We start from the raw sequence: 10103 nt of genomic DNA on the forward strand, positions 1-10103 counted from the left end.
AACCCTTTTCGTAAGCCTCCATGTTTCTGCACCATACGTGAGTACTGGTAAGACACAGCTGTTATACGCTTTTCTCTTGAGGCATAATAGAAACCTGGTGTTCATGATGTGAGAATGCCTGCGAAACGCACACCAGCCCATTCTCATTCTTCTGATTATTTCAATCTCATGATCCGGATCTGCAGTCACTACCTGTCATAAGTAGATGTGTTCCCTTACCACTTCCAGTGCCTCGCTACTTGTTGTAATCTGCTGCTCTCTTCCGAGACTGTTAAACATTACTTCAGCTTTCTGCAGATTAATTTTTAGACCGACCCTTCTGCTTTGCCTCTCCAGGTCAGTGAGCATGCACTGCAGTTGGTCCCCGGTCTTACTAAGCAAGGCAATATCACCAGCGAATTGCAAGTTGCTAAGGTATTCCCATTTAACTCTTATCCCTAATTCTTCCCAATCCAGGTTTCTGAATACCTCCTGTAAACACGCAGTGGATAGCATTGGAGAGATCATATCTCCCTGCCTGACGCCTTTCTTTATTGGGATTTTGTTGCTTTCTTTATGGAGGGCTACGGTGGCTGTGGAGCCGCTATAGATAGCCTTCAGTATTTTTACATACGGCTCGTCTACACCCTGATTCCGTAATTCCTCCATGACTGCTGAGGTTTCGACAGAATCAACGCTTTCTCCTAATCAATGAAAGCAATATATAAGGGCTGGTTATATTCCCCACATTTCTCTATCACCTGATTGATAGTGTGAATGTGCTCTATTGTTGAGTAGCCTTTACGGAATCCTGCCTGGTCCTTTGCTTGACAGAAGTCTAAGCTGTTCCTGATTCTATTTGAGATTACCATAGTAAATAGTTTGTAGGATACGGACAGTAAGCTGGTCGGTCTATAATTTTTCAAGTCTTTGGCGTCCCCTTTCTTATGGATTAGGATTATGTTAACGTTTTTCCAAGATTCCGGTACGCTCGAGGTCATGCGGCATTGCGTATACAGGGTGGCCAGTTTCGATAGAACAATCTGCCCACCATCCTTCAACAAATCTGCTGTTACCTGATCGTCCCCAGTTGCCTTCCCCTTTGCATAGCTCCCAAGGCTTTCTTTACTTCTGCTGTCGTTACTTGTGAGATTTCGAATTTCTCTAGACTGTTCTCCCTGCCATTATCGTCGTGGGCGCCACTAGTACTGTATAAATCTATATAGAACTCCTCAGCCACTTCAACTATCTCATCCATATTAGTAATGATATTGCCGGCTTTGTCTCTTAACGCATACATCTGATTCTTGCCAATTCCTACTTTCTTCTTCATTGCTTTTAGGCTTCCTCCGTTCCTGAAAGCATGTTCAATTCTGTCCATATTATATTTCCTTATGTCAGCTGTCTTACGCTTGTTCATTAACTTCGAAATTTCTGCCAGTTCTATTCTAGCTGGAGGGTTAGAGGCTATCATACATTGGCGTTTCTTGATCAGATCTTTCGTCTCCTGCGATAGCTTACTGGTATACTGACTAACGGAGTTACCACCGACTTCTATTGCACACTCCTTAATGATGCCCACAAGATTGTCGTTCATTGCTTCAAGACTAAGGTCCTTTTCCTGAGTTAAAGCCAAATACCTGTTCTGTAGCTTGATCTGGTATTCCTCTATTTTCCCTCCTACGGCTAACTGATTGATCGACTTCTTATGTACCAGTTTCTTCCGTTCCCTCCTCAGGTCTAGGCTAATTGGAGTTCTTACCATCCTATGGTCACTGCAGCGCACCTTGCCGAGCACATCCACATATTGTATGATGCCAGGGTTCGCGCAGAGTATGATGTCTATTTCATTTCTAGTCTCGCTGTTCGGGCTCCTCCACGTCCGCTTTCGGCTATCCCGCTTGCGGAAGAAGGTATTCATTATCCACATATTATTCCGTTCCGCAAACTCTACTAATAACTCTCCCCTGGTATTCCTAGGGCCTATTCCATATTCCCCCACTGACTTGTCTCCAGCCTGCTTCTTGCTACCTTGGCATTGAAGTCGCCCATCAGTATAGTGTATTTTGTTTTCACTTTACCCGTCGCCGACTCCACGCCTTCATAGAAGCTTTCGACATCCTGGTCATCATGACTGGATGTAGGGGCGCAGACATGTACGACCTTCACGCAGCGCTTGCGTGAAAATAAACTCAGTACTTTTACCTCACTTCGTCTTGTGAACGCTTGTGAGTGCGCTTGTGTGGGAGCTGGATCAAAATCGCGTTCATGGGCTGACATCCAGTAGTCACCAGGCATACCGTTTCATACGCTTTACAAGTGTCCGGCACGGTTTCACGCTCGTCGTAGAAAAGGGGGAAAGTTTATACCACGCTTTAGAAAAAGCCATCAACTCGTGCTTTGTTTATGAATATGAATTCCGCGTTACCAATTAATTCTTGCATCACTCAGCACTTTTATTATTGGATGGATGAATGGATGCAAAACTTTAATGAAGGTCCTGAGGTACGCGACTCAGCGCGCTGCGGGCCGCTCCCACGTTGGGAGAGTCAGGCATTGCCCGACCGCCGCTTCGTGGGCCCTCTGGACTGCCCATAGTGGCGCCCCGGCATCGGGGCTCTTGATAGCGGAGAGCCACTTGCCCTCATTGATTTGTTCTGTGCCTCGTAACGAGGGGCAACGCCAGAGCGTATGGTCTAGGCTAGCCATGTCACTGCAGTGCCTGCAAAAACTAGTGGCATAGGTGTCGGGATAAAGCTTGTCGCATAAAGCCGGGCTGGGATACGAGTCTGTTTGCAATAATCTGAGGGTCAACGCCTGTGCTCTATTTAACTTCTTGTGTGGAAGGGGAAAGTCTTTCCTGCCGAGATAAAAGTGCTGAGCAATTTCATTGTATGTGGTCGGTTGATCTCTGTTCTCCACCACTGCGGGCTGGCGTTGGAGTTCTCCATAACCGCGGAAAGCGAGACCTCGCGTCTTGGAGTGGGCCAGCTCGTTGAGGTTTGTTGGGCCTCCCATGATGGATCCCACGTGAGCGGGGAACCACGTGAGGGTATGGGTGGCGATGCTTTTGCCGTCGAAGATGCAAGAGGCTTCCTTACACACAGCGCCAACGCTGAAGGCGTGGATGGCTGCCCTGGAGTCGCTGAATGTATTAGCATGTTTGTCGTCCAGGAGGGCCAAGGCAATGGCGACTTGCTCGGCCGCACGCGACGACATGCTCCGTACCGAAGCGGCGTTAACGGTCGAACCGCTGTGGTTGATCGACACTACCGTGAAATTGTTGCTGTTGCCATACTGGGCCGCGTCAACGAAGCAGCTGCCGCCAGGGAGTTCTGTCGCGCGGCGTAGGAGCGCCACCGCCCTGGTCTTCCTTCTTTCTACGTTGCGCTGGGGATGCATATTGCGCGGGGCGGGCGATATCATGATTCTATCTTTCTGCTCTTTCGGAAGGCCCTGATAGGCGTCTTCGACAGTGGCCGGGGGGACGCCCATCTCTGTTAGGAGTCGTCTGCCTGCCCTGGTGCCGGAGAGCCTGAGAATCTGTGCCCTTTCTTGCGCTTCTGCAATTTCTTCCACGGTATTATGAATACCCAACTGCAGGAGTCGGTCGGCGCGTGTGTAGTTTGGTAGTCTGAGCGCGCTCTTGATCCCCCTCCTTATCATGGCATTTAGCTTGTCTCGCTCAGCCCTCTTCCAGACGTGCGTGGCCGCTACGTACGTGAAATGGCATAACAAAAAAGCGTGGACTAGACATATCAGATTCTCTTCGTTCAAGCCTCTCCTTCTGTTAGCTACCCGCCTGATTAGACCGATGACACTATCCGTCTTCTTTGCTAGTTTGTGAATGGTGTTGCTATGCGTGGGGGAGGGGGGCCGCCCCTTCAGTTGTCATTCCCAAGATTCGAATGGAGGCGACTTTGGGAATGGGATCTCCGCACTTGGTCTAGATAATATTGTCAATTTCAGTAAGGGGTTTCCAGTTCTGTGGCTAGCGGCCCTTTCTAGTTGGGCTGTAGAGAAGGAGCTCCGATTTCTTTGGGGAGCACCGGAGTCCCGCACCAGACAGTGATGTCGTCTGCATAGGTCGTGTGACTGATGCCCTGGACCTTGCCTAGGTATTTTGAGAGGCCGACCATTGCGATGTTAAAGAGGAGCGGTGGGATGACAGACCCCTGGGGGGTGGCTCTTGTGCTCAGCTCCATTTTCTGCGATTCCGAATCTCCAGCCTTGAGGATGGCGGATCGTTTGCTCAAGAAAGACCTTACGGAGGCATGGAAGGACGAGCCTAGGTCGAGTTTGGAGATGGCGTCGAGAACGAACTCGTGACGGATGTTATCAAAGGCCTTCTTCAGGTCCAAACCAAGGATGGCTCTCGTGTCCCGAGTGCAGCGTTCCAGGATTTGGATCTTGATAAGCTTCATGGCGTCCTGGGTTAATGTTATCATTATTTATAGTACCTTACAGGTCCCTTGACAGGGCATTGAGTAAGGGGGGCTAACACAAGTGAAAGGTTTCACAGGGAACTCCTGCATGACAGCCTTTGTCTCGTTTTTCAGTTTCCTTATTTGCCACAGCTAAATCCGAAATCTTTAATTCAAGAAACAAAAAAGACATGCGAAAGGAATTCGCAAAGCAGGCGTTAAATATAGAAGCCAGAAAGACAGCTCCTGCGCCTGTGATGCTATGGCATGCGAGTAAAATTCCTCAATAAACGAAAAATCGCGCAGAATGCATAAAACCAGTGTGTCGAAACGGAACGAAAACAGCAGAAAACCGAAATAAATTTTTGAGCGGAACGAAAACGTAACGAAAATATTATTTATTATTTTGTTTTGGAGTGAAACCGAAATATTTTTGATCGGTTTTGGGTTAAAGGAGAAAGTCGGCAATCTGAAACAACCACTGTCAGGCAATGTCAGCATTAGGGCGTATCTCGGGGGTCTGAATAAGCGCCTATCCAAGGCAGGGATAGTGCGATCGATAGCCGGTCGAGCGCTCCACTAATCTAAGCGTGCAGATAAGCACTAGCAGATAAGCATCCTGGCAAAACCCAGCACTTGCGCGCTGAAGAGCTTATCGTTTCGTTCTCTACAATTACAACGCTTTGTAACCGAAGCTGTAACCGTAACCGTAACCATAACCGCGTTCATTCGGGTTCGTTTTATCGACACAGTGGTCTCTCATTTCGGCGAGTACACTCGATGACGTGCTGCTTCAGAAATCGTGTGCTCAGTGCCTCGTCTCGAGGCACTGAGCATGATGTCAGAATTCATAATTCACGTATTCAGAAAAGTGAATACTACGTCTTTTTTGTTACCTTGTTTAAAAAATGTTCGCATACGAACCAAACCCGTTACGAACCATCACGAATATATTTTTTTTCGTTCCGGAGCAGAACCGGAACGGAACTTCTTTCAGTGGAACGGAACTGAAACCAGAAAGAAGAACATTTCGTTCCGTCACCTTGCGTGAATAAGATTCATAGAAAGGAGAAAAAACAACTAGAAAGATAATACAATGCCAAATATATGCAGTTCATCTGTATATGCAGTACTTGGCCACAATCTCCTATATGAACACAACAATCAAACCCCGGCTCTCAGTCCCCAGCAGCTGCAAAGCAACTGACCACGGCAGCGGTCAGACCTGCGACGCTGCAGAGGGTGCTAAGAATCACTGGCTCCGGACAGGCCGCCATTGGAATATGAACCTGGCAACGTTTAACGCTAGAACGTTATCTAGTGAGGCGAATCTAGCAGTGCTATTGGAGGAATTAGAGGGCAGTAAATGGGATATAATAGGGCTCAGTGAAGTTAGGAGGCCAAAAGAAGCATATACAGTGCTAAAAAGCGGGCACGTCCTGTGCTACCGGGGCCTAGCGGAAAGAAGAGAACTAGGAGTCGGATTCCTGATTAATAAGAATATAGCTGGTAACATACAGGAATTCTATAGCATTAAGGAGAGGGTGGCAGGTCTTGTTGTTAAACTTAATAAGAGGTACAAAATGAAGATTGTACTGGTCTACGCCCCTACATCCAGTCATGATGACCAGGAAGTGGAAAGCTTCTATGAAGACGTGGAATCGGCGATGGGTAGAGTGAAAACTAAATACACTATACTAATGGGCGACTTTAATGCCAAGGTAGGCAAGCAGTAGGCTGGAGACAAGGCAGTGGTGGAATATGGCATAGGCACTAGGAATAGCAGGGGGGAGTTATTAGTCGAGTTTGCGGAACAGAATAATATGAGGATAATGAATACTTTCTTCCGCAAGCGAGATAGACGAAAGTGGACGTGGAGGAGCCCGAACGGCGAGACTAGAAATAAAATAGACCTCATACTCTGCGCTAACCCTGGCATCATACAAGATGTGGACGTGCTCGGCAAGGTGCGCTGCAGTGACCACAGGATGGTAAAAACTCGAATTAGCGTAGACCTGAGGAGGGAACGGAAGAAACTGGTACATAAGAAGCCGATCAATGAGTTAGCGGTAAGAGGGAAAATAGAGGAATTCCAGATCAAGCTACAGAACAGGTATTCGGCTTTAACCCAGGAAGAGGACCTTAGTGTTGAAGCAATGAACGACAATCTTGTGGGCATCATTAAGAAGTGTGCAATGGAAGTCGGTAGTAACTCGGTTAGGCAGGATACCAGTAAACTATCGCAGGAGACGAAAGATCTGATCAAGAAACGCCAATGTATGAAAGCCTCTAACCCTACAGCTAGAATAGAACTGGCCGAACTTTCGAAGTTAATCAACAAGGGTAAGACAGCTGACATAAGGAAGTATAATATGGATAGAATTGAACATGCTCTCAGGAACGGCAGAAGCCTAAAAACAGTGAAGAAGAAACTAGGAATTGGCAAGAATCAGATGTATGCGTTAACAGACAAAGCCGGCAATATCATTACTAATATGGATGAGATAGTTCAAGTGGCTGAGGAGTTCTATAGAGATTTATACAGTACCAGTGGCACCCACGACGATAATGGAAGAGAAAATAGTCTAGAGGAATTCGAAGTCCCAAAAGTAACGCCGGAAGAAGTAAAGAAAGCCTTGGGAGATATGCAAAGTATGAAGGCAGCTGGGGAGGATCAGGTAACAGCAGATTTGTTGAAGGATGGTGGGCAGATTGTTCTAGAGAAACTGGCCACCCCGTATACGCAATGCCTCATGACGTCGAGCGTACCGGAATCTTGGAAGAACGCTAACATAATCCTAATGCATAAGAAAGGGGACGCCAAAGACTTGAAAATTATAGACCGATCAGCTTACTGTCCCTTGCCTACAAAATATTTACTAAGGTAATCGCAAATAGAATCAGGAACACCTTAGACTTCTGTCAAGCAAAGGACCAGGCAGGATTCCGTAAAGGCTACTCAACAATAGATCATATTCACACTATCAATCAGGTGATAGAGAAATGTGCGGAATATAACCAACCCTTATATATAGCTTTCATTGATTATGAGAAAGCGTTTGATTCTGTCGAAACCTCAGCAGTCATGGAGGCATTACGGAATCAGGGTGTAGACGAGCCTTATGTAAAAATACTGAAAAATATCTATAGCGGCTCCACAGCCACCGTAGTCCTCCATAAAGAAAGCAACAAAATCCCAATAAAGAAAGGCGTCAGGCAGGGAGATACGATCTCTCCAATGATATTCACAGCGTGTTTACAGAAGGTATTCAGAGACCTGGATTAGGAAGAATTGGGGATCAGAGTTAATGGAGAATACCTTAGTAACTTGCGATTCGCTGATGATATTGCCTTGCTTAGTAACTCAGGGGACCAATTGCAATGCATGCTCACAGACCTGGAGAGACAAAGCAGAAGAGTGGGTCTAAAAATTAATCTGCAGAAAACTAAAGTAATGGTTAACAGTCTCGGAAGAGAACCGCAATATACAATAGGCAGTGAGGCACTGCAAGTTGTAAGGGAATACATCTACTTAGGGCAGGTAGTGACGGCGGATCCGGATCATAAGACGGAAATAATCAGAAGAATAAGAATGGGCTGGGGTGCGTTTGGCAGGCATTCTCAGATCATGAACAGCAGGTTGCCATTATCCCTCAAGAGAAAAGTGTATAATAGCTGTGTCTTACCAGTACTCACCTACGGGGCAGAAACCTGGAGGCTTACGAAAAGGGTTCTACTCAAATTGAGGACGACGCAACGAGCTATGGAAAGAAGAATGATAGGTGTAACGTTAAGGGATAAGAAAAGAGCATATTGGGTGAGGGAACAAACGCGAGTTAATGACATCTTAGTTGAAATCAAGAAAAAGAAATGGGGCATGGGCAGGGCACGTAATTAAAAGGGAAGAAAACCGATGGTCATTCATGGTTACGCACTGAATTCAAAGAGAAGGGAAGCGTAGCAGGGGGCGGCAGAAAGTTTGGTGGACGGATGAGATTAAGAAGTTTCCAGGGACAACATGGCCACAATTATCACATGACTGGGGTATTTGGAGAAGTATGGGAGAGGTCTTTGCCCTGCAGTGGGCGTAGCCAGGTTGTTGTTGTTGTTGATGTAGATGATGATGATGATGATGATGATGATGATAGTAATGATGAACCGCAAAGCAGGCTGGCAACGCCGCATTGTTTCAAAATGAGTTGGCACGCTTGGTAACGGCACCTTCGAGGAACCGAATCCTGTATCGAAGACAATGCTTTTCTCTGCTGCAAGCTTCGGGATTGGTTGCTGCAGGAAATGGAAATACGTCATGACCGCCATGATGCGTCTTTGTTTCCGCACGTGCGTTTTGTTGGTTTGCTGCTACTTTCTGTAGCGTGAGCGAATGATTTGCGGGTGCAAATCATGTTCGGCGTTCTTGCTGCAAATTTTGTTGCAGTTAACGCTTAGACATCAATGACGCGCGGTGTATTACTTGCAATTTTCTCTTCATAATTCTCAAGCTTGTAACGCTGCCTTAACAGGTATTGGTTGTTAATTGTAATTATCTTGACATCTCCCCAGGTACAATTCGCCCAAAGTAGACTTTATTGACGTGGTGGCCTTCCGCTCCATGTATTTGAAGCACTGGCCCGAAAAGACGTACGTACATTGCAGTCCTTACGGCTTTGAAGGGAACCATACCCGCTTTCTAGAAAGCATCAACTTCACCTTCATCCCCGCAGTTTTCCCCACTGAGATTTTTAGCATTCCCATAGAGGTAAATGAATGCGCTTCAGCCAGACAGCGTTATGCCCCTACCACTTATATGTTTCCCACAATGATCACTAGAAGGAATTGTGGCGCGGCTCCCTAGTCCCCGAGACAGAGTGCTCCTACTCCTCCAAACCGAGTACATCTACTTCTCCAAGCCGATTGTTTCTACTCCGCAAAACAGAGGTCTTATACTCCTTTCCGAGAGACTTTACTCTTTCAGAACAGAGTGCTACTCTTTCTAATAGTGTGAAAGCACCCACGATGTAGTGTCATGGTCATGTTAGGAGGGACGGATTCCAAATACTTAAATTTGGGAATATTTGATTCCTTCAAAAGCAGCTCCTGCACTTATGCTTGGTGAATGGGATGTGATTTGTAGTGGCCGAGTTACTGAAATGAAAAATTGTCGCATTTTTTGGATTATTATCTTCGTCTCAAAACAAGTATATATGTGTCTAGGAAGACTAATACAGTGCCTCACTGTGTGCTCTGCGACATATCTGCCTTATACTTTTATATCGTACCATGTTTTCTTCAATATTATTTTTTCCTCTTTGAACATGTAGCTTGGATAACGCTAGCGGGGACACAACGCACAGCGTTTTTCTTTTCGCGAGATTTTTCAGACGCCTAATAGCTGCCTTGGCACTGTTCCTGATGCGAATCAGCAGTAGCATGGCGTGCTTCTTGGCGCCAATGTGTCGCACCCGCCTACTGCCAGAACGCCGTCTGAGGAGTTGAGCGCCATGCTAGACATTGATATTACTTTCAGTGGCATGATTTCGCTCTCACGTACGTGCTTTTCAGCTGGCTGGTAATAAACTCACTGGCATGGGGCAGAACAAGCTAAGCTGCCTTCAGTAAGACGACTCAGTCTGGGAAGCACGAAGGTGATCGACACCCACAGTGGTCGCGTCCCTTCAAGCGGTTTTAGTCTGAAGCAGC

Source organism: Dermacentor variabilis, chromosome 9 (genome assembly GCF_050947875.1).
Source record: "Dermacentor variabilis isolate Ectoservices chromosome 9, ASM5094787v1, whole genome shotgun sequence".
In the NCBI taxonomy this organism is placed as follows: Eukaryota; Metazoa; Arthropoda; class Arachnida; order Ixodida; family Ixodidae; genus Dermacentor; species Dermacentor variabilis.